Genomic DNA, 17,961 nt, shown 5'->3' on the forward strand with positions numbered 1-17,961 from the left:
TGAGATACATATTCATTTTCTAAGGCTTACTTTCATCTCTTTCCTCAAAACACTTTTTTTCTGCATTTATTTTTGTTATTTGCTAATTTCTAGATATAGTCATTTTTCTGGAGTGAGATGGACTTTCAATGTTGTTTTAATTTGCATCTTGGCAATAACCAGTGGTGTTGAACTTTTTTTCATATATTTATTGGAAATTAGTATTTCTTTATCTGAGAAGTGTGTCCTCATTTAGATGCCCATTTTTTGGATCAGGTCTTTAAATTTGGGAAGCTTCATTTTTTTTTTTCAGTTCTTTATATGTTTTAGATATAAATCCTTTGTAACACAAGTAATTTTTTCCCTACTCTGCAGATTGTCTTTTCACTCTGTTAGTGATTTCTTTTGTTGTGCAAAAGCTTTTTAATAGGATGAGAACCCAGTTTTTGATTCTTTGTATTAGTTTTTATGTGATGGAGGTTTTGTTCATGATGTCTTTGCCTACACCTGTATATTCAAGAGTTCTTCCTATTCTCTCTTCTAGAACATTTAGTGTTTTTACCTTAATATTTAGGACTTTGATCAGTTTTGATTTTAGTTTAGTGCACGGTGATAGACATAGGTCTAGTTTTAGCCTTCAGCTTGTGGAAAGCATGTTTTCTTATCACTGCTGTAGAGACTATCTTTCCTCCAGTGGATATGTTTGGCTTCTTTGTCAACAGCGAGATGCTTAGTGTATTTGGAGTTGTTTTGGCATCTTCCAATCTGTTCCATGGATCCCCAGGTCTGCTTTTTTTCCCCCAGTACTAATGCTGTAGGAACTTCAGGGTAAAATGAACCTCTTTCCATTGTTTGTGCGAGTGTATACTGATGCAACAACTGTGGAAATCAATACGGCGATTCATGGTGATTCTTAAAAAAATGATTAGAGGCTTCATTTGTCCCAGCTACTCTTCTTCTGGATATCTTTACAGAAGAACTAAAAACACTATACCACAGTGATAAATGCTTACCCATGTTTGCAGCAACACAGTTTCTAATAGCTGAATCATGGAAACAACCTAAATGCCCATCAACTGAGTAACAGATAAAGATGTGGGCTTTTTTTAAAATATAAGAGAGTACTACTCAGCAATAAAGAAGGATAAATTTGAGGCATTTCTAAGTAAATGAACACAATTTGAGACCATACTCTTAAGTGAAATAAATCCGACTGACATATGTAAACATCAAATTGTCTTCCTGAGTAAATGAGGACCTAAATGTACAATATATTTTATGAAATAGGAAGAAATTGTTCAGAAGGAAAGAAGAACTAGGGTGGGATAAGGGGAAAGAGAGGAAAAGGGAAATAAATGATCTTTCTAAAGAATAAAATGGAAACAAAGCTTTTTAATTAAGGAGGGGAGGATGGACTAAAGGGAGGAGAGGGGACTGGGAAAAATGAAGATATCAAAATATATCATGTATCGGTACAAATACCCTATGATGTATATGGTCATTATGCAATCTAAACTGTGCCTGCAAACTTAATTGCATAAAAATAAACAAACCTACATAGACATAAGAAAAAAATTATTTTTAACTTATACACAAAAACATAAACATTACGCATAGTAATGGGTTACCATGTAGTATTTTGTTACATCTATATATTATATAATATTTAATTCAAGTTAAACTTATCTATCTCCGCAAATTGTTGTTATCTCTTCATCATATAAACTTTCAAATTCCTTTCCTCTAGCATTTTGTAATGGGCAATACATTATTGCTGCTTCTAGTAACCCTATTGTATATTAACACATCAGATTTTGCTCTTAGTTGTCACTAACCACATATTTCATGTTTCTCCTTCCTCTGTTCTCATCAGCCTTCAGTAATCATTGTTCTACTCTCACTGTCTATCAGACCAGCTTTTTAAAAATTCCCCCAAATGAATTAGATCAGATTTTACCTGTCTATTTCACTTAATGAGCCAGTATCACCATGTTGTCACAAATGAGCTTCTTTTTCTTAATGGCCAAGTAGTATTTCATTGCAGATAGGTATGATATTTTTATTAATTTTTATTATCCATTCACCAATTGATAGACACTTAGATTGTTCTCATTTCTTGGGTATTGTCAATAGCACAGCAATGAACGTTGGAGTATACATGTCTTTTTGACATACTGATCTCATTGATTTTGGATATATCCCAGCAGTAGTACTATTAAATCACATGGCAGTTCTAATTTTAATTTTTAAGGGACTTCCTTCTTGTTTTCCTACATTTCAAAAACAATGTGTAAGTGTTCCTATTCTTCCACATAATAGCCAGCACTTGTCATATTTTGTCTTTCTTGATTATAGTCATTCTTCTAAATGGGAGGTGGTATCTCACTGTGGTTCTCATTTGTAGTTCTTTGATAATTAATGATGTGTGTCATTTTTTCATGTTCTTATTTGCCATTTGTAGAAATGTCTTTGAAAAATGTCTCTAAGTCTATTGGTCTTTTAAATCATGACATTTGCTTTTGCTGTTGAATTTTTAGAGTTCCTTGTATATTCTGGATATCAACCTTTTGTCAGATGTACAGTTTGCGAATTTTTTCCCATTGAATAGGTTGTCTTTTTATTTTGTTGATTGTTTTCTTTGCTGAATAGAAATTTGATACAACCAAATTTGTCTATTTTTGGTTTTGTTTTCTGTGTTTTGGGGGGGGTCTTAGCCAAAATAATTATTATCCATTTCAATGTTCTGAAGTATTTCCTCTGTATATTCTCTAATTTTAGGTCTCATACTTAAAATTTTAATCCATTTTGAATTAATTATAAGAACTTGGTGACAGATACAGGTCTAATTTCATACTTCTGCATATGATGTACAACTTCCCAACACATTTCTTATTGAAAAATATCTTTTCCTCATTCTATATTCTTAGTGCTTTTGTTGCAAGTTAATTGGCTGTAAATCAGGGGTGTTTGTTATGTTAAATTATTTAATAATGCCCTTTATCTTCATATAGTTTCTACTAGATTATTCATCTATTTGTTTTAGATTTATCCAAAGTCTTTAGTTATAAAAATGTTGACTCTTTAGCTATTGTTTATTCATTAGCTATATTACAAGTAATTTATTCCAACCAGTTATTTATCTTTCATATTATGCAATGTACATTCTAAGGGAAAACATATGTGTACACATTGTGTCTGTCTATCTGTCTCTCTCTCTCTTGTTCAGTCTAGCTTTTCTTCCTCTCTATATTATGGTAATTTTTATTTTATTGTAAAATTCTTATCTATAATATTATTCACTTTTTAAAATGTATTTTGGAGTTTGCCTCCACAACGTTAGTTGAGATGTAATTGATTTTAATGTTAATGTCTTGTGTAGATGGACATTTACACTCATCTTTATTTAATAGAAAATACTTTGTCTAAATTTTTAAATATTCCAAGGCTTATTTCTGAAATTTTACTTTGGTTTATTGATCTATAATGTGCATATTCTTTTCTACTTGCCATTTCTTGACATTCTAGTTTCTACTATTTTGAAATGCTCTATATTGAAATAATAGCTAGAGGATGTTTTGATCTTACTGGGTAAGGGCACAGCTGTGGTAATGAGTATTCACATAGAAACAAATAAAATTTGAAGAGATGATCAGATAAGATTAGTAGAGTTATGCTTGAAATGTTAAAATAATTGGTCTTATCTTTCATGGAACCTTATGCCACAGATATATTGGTAATTTAAAAGCATTCAAGTCAATACCACGATTCCCTCACTTGTCATTTACTTTCTTTTGCAGTGCTGTCACAAGGCTCTCTCATATGAGGGCTCCGAAGATGGCCCTGATAAGCTATATCGCCTTGGTGTCTTGTCACTTTTGACACTGATTGACCCTATCTGCCTCAGAGAAGTGGAAATGCACTGCTTTAGTCTTAGTCTTTTCATTGCTTCTTTTTTGACAAAAGAAAAGATTATGACCCTCTTGATAAAAGTTTGAACTAATGTCTGTGTGGGAAAAATATAAAAATACTGGAGTGTTTTCCTGTACTTTCAGGTTTTTCCTTTACCTGAAGGATCAGGTATTTAGCACCTGAATTTTATTCTCCTTATATTCATTGTATCACATCATTGTATGCAGAGATATTGCTGTGTCATGTTAGAGGAAATTTCACTTAAGAGATGTATAAAGAAATCTAGTAAAAGATGGTGAAAGTTTAATTACGCTTATAGATTCAGTGAAACTCAAGTTCCATGTTAAATAGCATAAATGTTAGTTCTAATTTCTACTATGAGATTGTTAATTTAATATCCTAACACTATTTATCTAGTTACCTTGCCTATTGTAATATACACTGTGACAATTAATGTGATTTAAAATAATAGTAATGTATTTGATACTTGAATCTGTTAATAGTAGAGTCCTTAATTAACTGTCAAAATTAAAACAAAAAATAAACAAGGGATAGCTGTCAGTCAAGAAGAGGCAACAATATAGAACCAATGTCATGGTGGACTTAATAACGTTCTGTTTGTTTTTGTTTCCATGTTTCCCCCCCAATCTTCCCATTTCCTACATTCTCTGTCAGTCTTCCTAACAGTTGTTGCTGAATGCATTTTACTCCAAGCTTTAGAAAACTCCTGGTAGCAGGATTACACGATCTTAGTCAGTTCTCACATTCTATCTTACTGCTATTCAGCCTTTGTTTTTACAGGGACTTGTCTGCATTTTAAGGCTCTAATTTATTGGTGGTTGAACTGTTCCCAAATTCAAGTTTTTACCCCATAGTGTCTTGATTTCTCAGTGACTTTCTCATTCCTACATAGCATTTTTCTTAGCTTCTTCATTCTTGTTCATTGAGTTCTTTCACGTTCCCAGGGTTTCTAATTATTTTCTTATTTATACATGTACAAATACAATGATTCCTATTTAACTGAAATTGTATTCTAGTTTTCCTTCTGTGATACCAGTGATTTAATATTTTCTTTCTCTTCAGAACAAATTTTTGTAATTGTTTAAATTACATTGATTTTTAAAAGTTAAACTAATGTGAACAGTATCAGAAGTAGAAAAATATACACTCTCATTTTTATCTACATAGAAAGATGAAAAAGTTAAATTGCAAGAGAAAGCAGTGATGACTATTACTTAACACTGTAGGAAAGTGTTAAAATTGAAAATTATTTGCAGTTTTTTGAAAACACGACAAAAAATCATGCAAAATATAAAGATATTTTTATCATCTAAATTAAATACTATAGTGATAACTAAATTTTAAATGCTACAAATATTAATAACCTTCACTGTTATCAAAATCAGATCATAGAATAGTCCTTAATTTACTTAACATTTTTCTTCTAGAATGTTTCTTTAACAATTTCAAAACTCTTACATATGTATATTCATTTCATTTATTTCTAACATCTTCATTTTATAAAAAAGTATAAAATTCATTACTTTCATTTAATGTCATGTCTCATTTTACAGTTCCATTTTTATTTTATTAAATTCTATATTAGTTACTTGTGACTAAATCTTTGATTGATTTTGGTATATTTAATAGAAAAGCTTTTTGTAATAAATTATTAATATGACTTATATTAATTTCTGGCTTATAACATTTTTCTCCATTCAACATGCAAAATTACTGTGCATTGTTTAATAGGAAATGAGTGAGAAAGAACATGTCAGTAGTTGTTTCATTAAAAAAATGTTGTTGGGAAGCAACATGTGAACATGTACTTTTTCTATCTCTGCTTCAAGATATGTTATACTATATTACTTTTTTACACTGTACTCATGACCTTTAAAATAGTAAATGCTTCACCTACTTATTATATTTATTTTTATGTATATTTTTCTTCTATGATTGTTTATGTGTCAGAGGTTACACATGTACAGTTTTATTCTACCTCTCTCTTTGTACATGCAATATAGTGGCTTCTGGATCTGGTGTGCATTTTATGGAAATCAAATAAAAATTAAGAAAATTGTTGAGACAATCTGAATAGCTTTTTGACATAATTTTATTCATTTGAGATAATTTTATTCAAACATCGTAAAAATACTAAGAACTTCATGATGTAAGCACAATGAAGAATAAGAGAGTAAGGGAGAAGCTTGTGTATATTGATAAAAAAGGCTGTTCAAAATCAGCAAAGCAAATTAGTTGAGAGAAATCACCTACATGGATCACATTGGAAAAGATGAATGGGTTATGGATAGACTTTTATCTGTATATCTGTTGAGTTTATTTTACAAAATATATATGTAAGAAAAAAAAGATGAGTGTAACATATGAGACTTTCAATCTGATGACATCTAGTACTGACACTAAACCAATATTCCTGTACACTTAACATGGTTTAATGGAGCTTAAAGGTATTACTTAAAAAAGTATTCCTTATAACTATATGGACTATCATTAAAAAAACAACTATATGAGTATGAAAGAAAGATTTTAAAAGTCTGCCTTCATAGGCAATGTTTGGTATATGAAAGAAAATTTCACTGAACAAGTTGAACTCTTTTGAAAGACTTTGTTCAAGATTATTGAAATACAGTAGAGTTATTGACTTCACTGAAATAAAGGGGAAGGTAGTTTTTAAATGCTGGGATAAGCTTGTGTAGAAATACTGAATGATGCTTGGAAGAGAACAGTGTGATTATCTATACTAATCTGAATTTACTGTTAAAGTCAGTATCCTACACTACCACAGAGATTGAAAAATGGGAATGTTTTTATTTTACATGATTATATTTCAAAAAAATGATTCTCAAGTACTTAATAATGGTAGTACCAAATTGCAAAATTGACAAGCAGGTAAGAAATGTTTTAGATTTCATTGGAACAGAGAAATAAATTACACATTTTCTAAAGCAAATGTCCTAAGAAAAAGTGGTCAGGAACACTACCTGAAATTTAGTTAAACAGAGGGAAACATTAAATCTGTCTTGATCATATATAAGAAACTAAGATCTCAGGCACTTGTAGTAGAGTAGTAGTCTGTCTCTGTCTCTGTCTCTGTCTCTGTCTGTCTGTCTCTCTCTCTCTGTTTGCAGTTCAGAACAAATTGTATTTTTCCTTTGTCATGATCCTCTAGGAAGTTTTATATTTTCCTGATATATATTACATTTATCTCAAATGTTGTGAAATTAAAAATACAGTACATGGGAATATTTAGAATGCATAAAACATAGAAAATCTCAAAATATTCTGTAACGTAATATGTTGCCAGTGTGAGATAATAAATCATTTGTGGCAGAAGTTTAAAGTATTTACCTGTGTATTATTTGTTGGATTTCAATGTTGTCTTTCTGTTTAAATAACTTGGAATTTCAAATAGCTTATGTGAACACTTTATGTAAAAAAATGTGTTTACCTATTTTTCAGAGTTATAACTACTTCAAATAAAAAATAAGCAAATAAGATCTGCCCATGTACCACATGGTCAATCAAAGGAATTTATTGTGTTCTATACATATATTGTAAGATTATATATGATTATAATATATAATTATATGATGAATATTAATTATATATCATACATATATATATATATACATATATATATATATATATATATATATATATATATATATATATATGGAAAGAGAGAGAGAGACAGAAAGAGACAGGGACAAAGAGAGATGGAGATGATACAAGAAGAAAGATATAACTATCTTTGCAATTGTATTCCACTTATAAAATACATCTTTTCTATTAATATACTATTTAAGGAAGAAGTTTTACTTGCATAATTTTTATATGTTAGCATTTTGCTTGCTTTATTCAAATACATAACTTCAAAGTATATTAATGTCTAATTTTATAACAAATATTGATATCAACTATTAAAATGTGAATTTTTAAAAATTTAAGAACAAAAAAAAATAAAAACAATGATACAGAATTTCCAAACAAAATACTAGGAGATTAACACTGGGTAATATAGTGCACATTGTCTTCAGAGTAGTTGTTCAGATTGTAAGATGTAGGTATAAAAATGATCAAACAATTAAACAATGAAAGTACAAAGTGTTGTATTTGTTAAACTAACAGAGAATAGCAATATATATATTTGTTATATAAAAACATATATTATATGTTATATAATAACATATATAATGTTTATATATATATATATATATATAATCTTTTTCCTTTTCTTTTTCCCCTATCCCAGTTGTTTATTCCTTTTGAGCAGTTTCTTTTCCTTCTACTTTCACAATATCTACAATATATTTGGGGTCTTATTTAGTCCTTCACTTTTTATCACCAAGGAGACAATATTTATGCATGTGAGTCTGATTTATTTCACTTACAAGTGTAGTCTCAGGTTGTATCCATTTAGCTATATAAAAGCCTCAAATTTATCCTTCTTTGTAGCTGACTAATAGTCCATTGTATAAAAATATGATTTTTTTTTTTTTTTTTTTTTGCTATTTCATGATTGATGGATTGGGCTGTTTCCAAGATTTTGATATTACAAATTGTGTTGCTACAAATATGGGTGCACATATATTGCTGTGGCATGGGGTGTTCAATTACTCTGGGAAAACTGAACCCAGGACCGTGTGCATGCAAAGCATGTGCTCTATCACTTGAACTATTACCTTAGCCTCTGAATGTTAAAAATTTAGTTAAAAGTTTCCTAAGTGTAGACGAAAAGACTCGCATATTAAGTTTCTGACTATAGCTTCTGCCTCAGTTACTCTTCCCATTGCTGAGACAAAATACCTGACACCACAGTTGAAGGAAGAAAGGCTTAATTGGCTCAGTCTGTAGAGGGTATAGCTCATAGCTGACACGGCATGGCAAAGGGGATAGCGGAGGAGAAACAGGTCATGGCAGGCAGAAGGGGACAATGAAGTGAAGTAGCAAGCTATAAGCCACAAGCAATGATACTGACTCTCCTTCTGTTCCTTGTATTTTATTCAGGGTGGGTCACCCTTAATCCTGCCAGAACTATTCCACACCAGTCAGTGAACTAACTTAGTAATCACCTGTCCTTGATTCCAGCAGCACACACCCTAGGTCTAGGTTTTATTTTATATTTATTTTTATAAAGCTATAGGTTTTATTTTATTGCCTTCATATTTAGTAGCCTTACAATATATATGAATTTCTAAATTTATCTAAAATTCTTTCCAGAAGAACAATGTTGTGTTTGTATATTTGCATGTTTTTGGTTAATGAATGTTTCTGTTTGCAAACAATTTGGTTAGCAAACAAAAACATTCAGGAAAATTCTGTGAGGGGTGACAAATATGATTATGGTCATCTTGCTCACACAAACACAAATGCAGCCATCTTCCCCAAAATTATAAAACAAATTAAATTCATAAACCAATATAACACTGAATATATACAAACACACACACACACACACACACACACATATATACATATATACATACATATATTCTTCTTGAAAAGTGCTCCTTAATTTAAAAAGAATATAATTTACCCAGCCCCATTGTTGCTTCCTGTTATCACTCTTAAACTATGTGCTCAGTGAGACCTCTGCACCATATCCCAAGTAGCATCCCTTCTCACTGACACTTCGTGTCTCACTTCTTGCGGTGGAAAAAACAGTGGTCCCTATAGATGCACTCCTCACAGCGCTGAGAAGTACAAATGGGTCACCTGAAATGCACAAGGTTCCCTGTAGCTGTGACTACATTAAGGGTCTTGGCATGGGGGGTGGATCATGGATGGGTCCAATGTTATGGCAGGGGTCAGAGTCAGACAAGGAGATGTGATGGTAGATGCAAGGTGTGGAGCAGAGACACTGATTGCATGATGTTGATGTGCCAGCTTTGAAAACAGGAAGGACCCATGAGCCAAGGAGTGTGGGCAGTCTCTGAAACCAGGAAAGGAAAGAATCTGTTTTGTCCTGAAAGTTCCAGAAAGAACACAATCATGTGGACCTGTGTCGGGCTTCTGACCTCTGGAGCAACCTAATAAACTTAGGTTGTTTAAAAAAAAAGAATATAATTTAAAAAGTAGAAGTTTTTTTTTAATTTAACAAGCATTCAGCACACATATAGTGACACACAATGTTCTATGGATATAAATATGAGTGTATTTAAATTATTCCCTGTTAAAATAGATGAGAAGATGCTAATCTGAAAATACCACTTCAATACAGTGTTGTATATTGTAAGTTTCATCTGTAGAGTTGTGAAAGCTAATGGACTCTGAAACAAGAAAAAAAATGAATTGCAGTGCTCAACTTTGCAACTGAATATAGCATTGTAGCCTTTGACTAGTGACTTAAACTCTCTGTATTTTTATTTCATCTTACACAGAAAGATTGTACTATTAACTACATATGCTTGTTGAGATTACATAATTAGTGCATGTCATTGCTTAATGTACTGCTAGAATAACATTGTGAACAAATTTAATTTGTCACTATGCCAGCTAGAGCCTAGATTGGTGAGGGAGCTTAGCAGTATCTTCCTAGAAAGCCCTATGCAGAAGTGCTTTTGGCTGTTTGAACCAGAATGAAAGAAGCCCAGGAATAGAGAAGGACCAGCAGGTGATAAAGACAAATGTGTGTGACATTATAATCTGGAAATGTATTGTTCCATGTAACTAAATTATGGAGTATAAGGTGGGAGGGAAAAGGGGTGCTTAAAAGATAAGCATGAACTTGATCATGGAAAAATGTGTATGTCTCTCAAAGGAGCCTTGGCATTATCTTGTAAGTGAAGGATACAAATTAAAAATATTTTGTTGAAAAGAAAGTGAATGATCAGATTTGATTTTGCACAGATTGCCCCAGGGGAGATAATAAGAACTATTATTAAGAATGGTAAAATGGCACACTGAGCAGTTCAAGAGTTTGCTCTACTAACTCAGGAGGTTGAAGCAGGAGGATCACCAGTTCAAGGCCAGCCTAGTCAACCTAACGAGAATGTCTTAAAATGGAATAATAATAATAAGAAGAAGAAGAAGAAGAAGAAGAAGAAGAATAAGAAAGACTAGTGCTATAGTTCAGCAGTAGAGCACATCTGGTTCAATCCCCAATATCAAAACCATAATGATAATGAGTCAAGGGGGTTAATGAACTGATGCCCTGAGCCAGATAAACATTATAGAGATAAATAAAATTCAAATCTTCAGGTATGACATTTGCATACTTTATTAAACACATCATTTAACCTATAATTTTTTCTTTAAATAATCAACTTGGTGAGTTTTAACATCTCACAAGATAGTAGGAAAATTGAATCATGACTATATATAAAAATTTAGTGAATTAATCAATGCTTCCTAGAAAAATAGATTTAATGACAGATATACAAATATATAAGGATTTACAAGATTGGCTTGCAATGGCCACCTACAGAGTCAGGTAAGGAAGAGTGCAAAAGGGCCGTTTTACACTGAAGATCTGAAGGGTCCAGGTGAAGACCTGGAGCTCACTGTGGTGTCCCATGAGAATGGATTTCAGGAGACACAAGACCCTGGGATATAAGGCAGAAATGTCTGCAATGGAAGGCTCAGGAATCTGTGCTCAAAGCTAGAAAATGATGTCCAAGGTGAAAGCAAAGACTGAGCTCCTCTGAAGAAACAGAAGTGAGCCTGACTTCTTTGTTTTCCTCTATGTCCCTTGGCCTATATGCTTATTGGTTGGTGCCACTCACCTAAAGGATGGGTCTTTGTTTTCAATAAATCCCTTAAACCACAGTCAAAACTGTGTGGATCTAATTTAGATGGGGATTTCTTACTCAAGTAGACACTACCGGTTTACAATTAAATGTGGTGTTTGGAAAGTTAAATTCTTAATACATACTTATCCTTTCTCTTAGTCAACTGCATAGATTCTTGGGTAGAAGCTTGAAAGAAGCTTGTTGAGAACTGCATGGGTTTGTGGAATGAAAATACTGCGTAGGACCAGTAGAGGGTAGCAGAGGAACAGTAGAGGGTAACACAGCAACAGGCACACACCCACCCACACACACACACCCACCCACACACACACACACACCCACACACACACACACACACACGCACGCACACACACACACACACACACACACACACACACACACCTGGGCTCTAACTCCCACAGCACTTCCACAGCAAGGGGACACTAGTCCTCAGACTCTCGCAGAGATCCAGAGTATATGACAAATACCAGAAGAGCTAAAGCTGTGGCAAATGTGCCAAAATATCTGCAAACTAAGATTTGAGAAATTGAACATCCAATCTGAAGTTCGAAAAGCCAACAGAAATGAAAAGCTGTGCCAGCTATGCCACATCCATTTGGGAAGTAAGGTCTGCTGGATAGTTAGCAAGAGAATGGAATAACTGAAACAGAATTAACCAGTATCAGTTTCTGGGCACAAAATTCTTGTGAAAGCTGAAGGGCCTGTCTATGCTTAAATAAGGATCCACTCTGCCCTACTTAGGAGCTACGGACCCATTGCTCTGCATTTTTAGTGCTCTGTGCCCACTTATTTTTGTACAGGACTTCAGGTTCAGAGTGGGTATAACAATTACTAAAGCATTATCAGAAAAATTGATGAGAGATTTAGAAACACTGAGGTTAAGCACAGAATTCCAGGTCAGTGTTTAAGATTTTACTTTCCTAGTATATAAGACACTAGAGATTTTGTTCTGCAGAGAAGAGTTTAAAGGTGCAACTATTTTAAATTACTTCCTTTAAAGATTCTCAGGATAAATAATCTTTTATTGACATTTTGGAGACTTCAAGAATAATAAAACATGCAGTAAATGTGAAGGGACAAAACAAGGATTGTGACTTAAACAATAAGGTAACATAGTCCTTGTTTTGAAGGACAGTGAATGAGCAGAGCAGAGAGCTCTGATTGTTGGGCAAAGTGTGAAATTGCTCTCACCTTGTTGAATTAAAGTGATATATATTTTGGTTCTTTTTATTTAATAGAACAAAACAGGTAGTATTGAGGGCTGACCAGGCCCTCAACTTCCCAAACAGGTGGATGGCAAAGACTTAAATAAATGAGACAAGTATATGATTTTAGGACTCCAGAAGATCAAAACCCTCTAGCAGAATTTGGGATTCTGGGGTGTGAGATAAAGAACTCCTCTGCATGGCCAGTGTTTAATTGGTTTTCAAAAGAAGGGAGGAAGATATTAAAGAAAACACAGAAACTAAGCAAGAACTTGGGAGTCAGTTCAAAGACTTCTCCAAATAAATTTGCTGACTTAGAACTGCCCTATATCCAGGCTGACATTTATGGCAGGACTGAGACAGTGGGCGTGAGACTCTTGCAGCCACAGTCTCTAGTTAATTGGGGTTGGAGCCAGTTCTTTATGTTGTCCTTTGAGGCATCACTGGCATCACACACTACAGGCCTCAGTCAGAACTAGTGAGTTACAGAGTTTCACTTACTATGAATCTGCTACCCATCTCCAGACAAGACACTTAGGCCTGGGACAGACTCACAAGTAAACACTGAAAGTCAATTAGTTAGTTTTAAATCCTGCTCAGAACCACTTCATAGGAGTCTCCATCAAGACAGTAATAGAATAAAAATTTAATGCCAGGACTAGCTTTTGTTAAAAAATCAAGCTTATCATGGAAATCAGAAGGATCTTAGCTTAAATTATATTATTCTTGAATCTGACTATTTTGGATCAAATAGTAGATAATTACAATTTAAATGTGACCACGTTTATGTACCCCCTAATATGTAAGTATAAAGCATGTGCGAATTTCCATTCATGCATCATATACTTTATATTCAGAGAGGGCTGAGGATGGGAGGGAAAAATTATCTTTGGAAAAGTTTTCTGTATTTTAAGCTCTTTGTAGAGTGTCAAAATGATGGAAAACTTTGTATTTATGGAAAGTAATCTGAATTAGAACTGTTTTAAGTTTCCCCTTGTGCTCAAGTTCATGATTTCTTGTAAAACATCACTTACAACCCATACTAGGTATTTTGCCCTCTGAAAAATGTTTAAATATTCAGTTTCAAGCAGTTCCATTTCAAAAATCATGCTGACTTGCTATCATGTGGTCACATATAGATCTAAGGTTCCCCCCTTGATGTTATAGTTTGAATTATATCCTCTTTAGATTCTTACAATAAAGTCCTAACTTTTAGGAACTCAACCAGTACTTTATTTAGAATAGAATATTGTAGATAAAGTAGGAAAAGATTAAGTCATTAAGGTGGGACCAACTGTAATATGACTGATATTCTTATGAAAAATGGATATTTTTGTCAGAGACACAAACATAGGGTAGATGTCATGTGAAATTTGTAGTTATGTTGCTGCAAACCAAAAAACTATGAGGAACAAAGAGGAAAGACCTGGAAAAAATTCTTCTCTAACTGCATCAAAGGGAAAATGTCCCTTAATATCATACTTCTAACATTCAGAATTATGAGACAATATTTGTTGTAGCATAAACTCCTTCATTTCTAGTGCTTTGTTAGACAACTATTACAAGAGAGAGCACATGTCACTGGTGAATCCTTTTGGTAGTTAGCAAGGTTCATTTCTTAGGACAGCATTCTCTCCAGGTTATCTCCTTTTAGAATTATTAAATTGATCAATTGTTCAATTTATTATTGAGATGGCAGCAGAAATAGAATCTTTCCCTCATACACAGTTTAATTTCCATTTTTCTTTTCTGATCACTGAGAGTATTTAACTCCCATTACAATGAGCTTTTGTGTCTTTGCTTGGAATAATTACAAGTAATTTGCATACAAGTAGATATTCCTTTTAGTCAAAAGAAATGATATGAAGTATGGACAAAGCAGTATATTATCATCACTCTGGTGTACTTAAATTGTTTTATAAGCATCCGTTGGCAGCCAACTCCACTTGACCATTCTGTGAGATTAAGTTCATTGACACTATCAAATCTACTAAAAGTCCTATCTTGGTTGGCTTGAATAGTTTTCCCAATTTCATGTTGATTCTTTTACAAACCTCTTTCACCTTTTTCAGTCTGAATGCTAACCTCCAGTTTGTCCTTAGCTGTAACCGTAAGTGCTTACAGCGTATCTATTCCAAGCTACTTCTTACCTTTGCAGCAACATCAAGCTGTGAAAAACAATGACAGATGCTATTGCCAAATTCTTTCAGTTTCTTTGTGTGGAAAAGTTTTGAATATCAAAGCATACACAGATCCAGCATCTCCTTTTAGGAGCTGTTACAGATTTTGTTTTGTTTCTAAATGTGGGAACTATTAGTGTTTAAAAAATTGGCTGTACTTTAGGGTTTTATTGCCCAGTGGCAAGATCTCTATTCATTAGATGATCCAAAGTGCAGTATTTGACATCTTTCTGAAATGACATTGTCAGTTTCATAGGACTATTGTTTTCCTGGGATGAGAAAGAAACTATATTACTATTTTGTAGATTGTGTGTCAAATACAATTTGAACCCCTACTAAAGGAACAGCTAGAAGTGTAGGCATCAATGTAAGTTAGAAATTACAGAACAGTGAGTTCAACCATCTTCTTTTACCTATGATTCTTGAACTACAATACCACACAGGCAATAGGGAAATAATCCGCATTGCAATTCTTCTATGTTATAGTCCTACTTCTTGAATTAACTAATTCTGTCTAAGGGTAAGCTAATTTACCAATTAATTTTGCTTTCTTTATCTGTAAAGTGCATTGCTGAGACCAATGATCACCATGAGTTTTAGGAGTACAACCCATTGAAATCTTGAAACACAGAGATGTAGCCATTATAGCTCAATACAGATAAGTTTCAATATTTAGTAAGATGTGATTCATGAATATAAGGATTATTTTTTACTCTGTTCATTTTGACTTGTTTGCCCTTAGCTTTCCTATTCTACTTGTGACTCCTTATCTAAGGCTTGTCTGTGATAAGGAAGCCAAGGTTAAGAGTTTTTATATACTGTGGAATAGAATGTTCTGGGGAATGATCAGGTATTTGGGTCTGGTTGATGAGGTATACTTTCGGTTAAATTAGCTGCCACACATCTTCAAAGAAAGTGCAAGTTGTTATAATCACAACACTTGTCCAGATTACTGAGACAAATTTACTTCCTTCTATTTTTTTTTTAACCTAAGGATTTTACAAATGTTTCTACAAAGAATTAGATCTTGGAGATTTTTATTGTCAAAGTCATTATAGTATCATATGCCTAGAAATGAATCCTGTAGGTTTTGTTGTTATTGTTGTTGTTACTTCCTTTCCTTTCTCAGTAAAGTGCATACTGCTTTATTTTTATATCCAAACATTAATGTCTGGTGCAAGATGTTTATAAATATTGACAGAATGAATTGATAGACCACAGTTTTCTATTTGCTAACTATTGTTATATGGCAAACTTTCAAGCACTAGTTGGTTTAAAAATACTATAGCAATTTTTTTTTATCTTGGACAATTATGAACATGGAATTGGCTTAGTTGGGTGATTGTGTTGCTTGCAAACCTGGACATGGGTGCACATAAATGTAATTCTAGCGTTTTAGGAGGCGGAAGCAGGAGGATCACGAGTTTGAGATCAGGCTGGGCAATTTAGCAACAAGTTCCTTTCTCAAGAGGAAAAAAAAAAAAGATTGGGGCATAGTTCTTTTCAATATTCCTGAGTTCAATTCCCAGCCCCTCTGATAAAACAAAACAAAACTACAACAAGTTTCTTATGAGATTGGAGTCAAGGTGAATGAATATCTGTGCAGAACTGACTGTGTGTCCTGTCATAAAAGTAGGCTTTCCCTGTTATAAATGATCCCAAAGAGATCAAGGTATAATCTTTAATGCCTTTTGTGTTGTAATCCTGAGAGTTACACATCAACATTTCACAGTATCTCAAATTATGCTGAATAAGCCAGTCTTCTTTATTACTTTTTGTTCAGAGGAAGGAGTTGAAATACAAGAGCCTGAATCCAGGACCTTTCCTCTGAGGTACGTCCTCAATCTACTTAAAAATTTTTTTTTTAAAGTTTGAGTCAAGGTCTCACTAAATCACCAAGTTGCTTAGCCTGGGTTCTAGTTTGAGTGCTTATATTTGCAAAGTGCTGGGATTTCAGGCATGTGCCACCATGATATGCTTAATCTCTTTAATATGGTTGTGGGCACAACACTGGACTTACTTCTGGAGAGTAGTTAATAAATATTTAAAACACTTGTTTCAAAAGTTTTTATTATAATCAAGTCATTTTCTTATCTTGTTTAAATTTTTCATGCTATCCATGAAAAAATTGTGGACAAAAGAAACAAGTTCTTTCATTAGTCCAAGTGGCTAAGGAGCATATTCTTAACAAACTGGAAATTCATAGTAAATTGACGAATAACAACAAAAGCAGATACTTACTGAGCTTTTTAAACTATTTTCCAAAGCTGTTACAGGAATATCTTATGCATAACCCAGTATGGTAGAGAACATGAAGCACTTATCAGTCTCCTATTTGCTTATTTAAAGCCTTAGCTTTCACAGGAATGAAACTACTTCAGTTAACATCAGTAAATCCCTTTAGCTTAAGTGCGAGAAGTCAATCATAAAAAAACTCACAAAGCGTAAAGTAACCCATAAATAACACTGCCAGTCTGATTTCTTAGGGAAAACAAGCAGTGGAATGCAAAGAGGCTTTCTGAAAGCATGCAAAACCTCTGCTAGCAAAACAGAAGCCAGAAACAAATTACAGTGTCTGTTTACACTAGACAGCTATTACCTTTAAAAAATATCAGAGCAATTTTCCATGAAAAATCAGGTCATCCAATCTCAGAGTAAAAACGGTGAGTAAACTGATGTCAAACTTATTCACAAATAAAGTGGAGAAAAAACCATATTTTGATTATTTAGGACAATCACATAATTAAAAATTTCCCTTACTGTCATTTTGCCTTTGATTACTTTAAATTTTCTTTTACTTAGATTTTATTTTTGACATGTTTGAAATTAAGATTGCACTCTATGTGCTTTTCTGTTTGGGAATGCAAAAGCTTCTTAATCATTCTAAAAAATTAACAAATTTCCACTATATCACTG

General features: G+C 33.1%; 1 pseudogene; it reads left to right on the forward strand.

The window, feature by feature from the left end:
• LOC111754618 (guanylate kinase-like) overlaps positions 1–17,961 on the forward strand; it is a 109,762-nt pseudogene that overhangs the window by 10,906 nt on the left and 80,895 nt on the right.

The sequence above is a fragment of the Cavia porcellus genome, unplaced genomic scaffold (genome assembly GCF_034190915.1).
Source record: "Cavia porcellus strain 051 isolate PalLab524CR breed Dunkin Hartley unplaced genomic scaffold, mCavPor4.1 scaffold_10, whole genome shotgun sequence".
NCBI classification, from domain to species: Eukaryota; Metazoa; Chordata; class Mammalia; order Rodentia; family Caviidae; genus Cavia; species Cavia porcellus.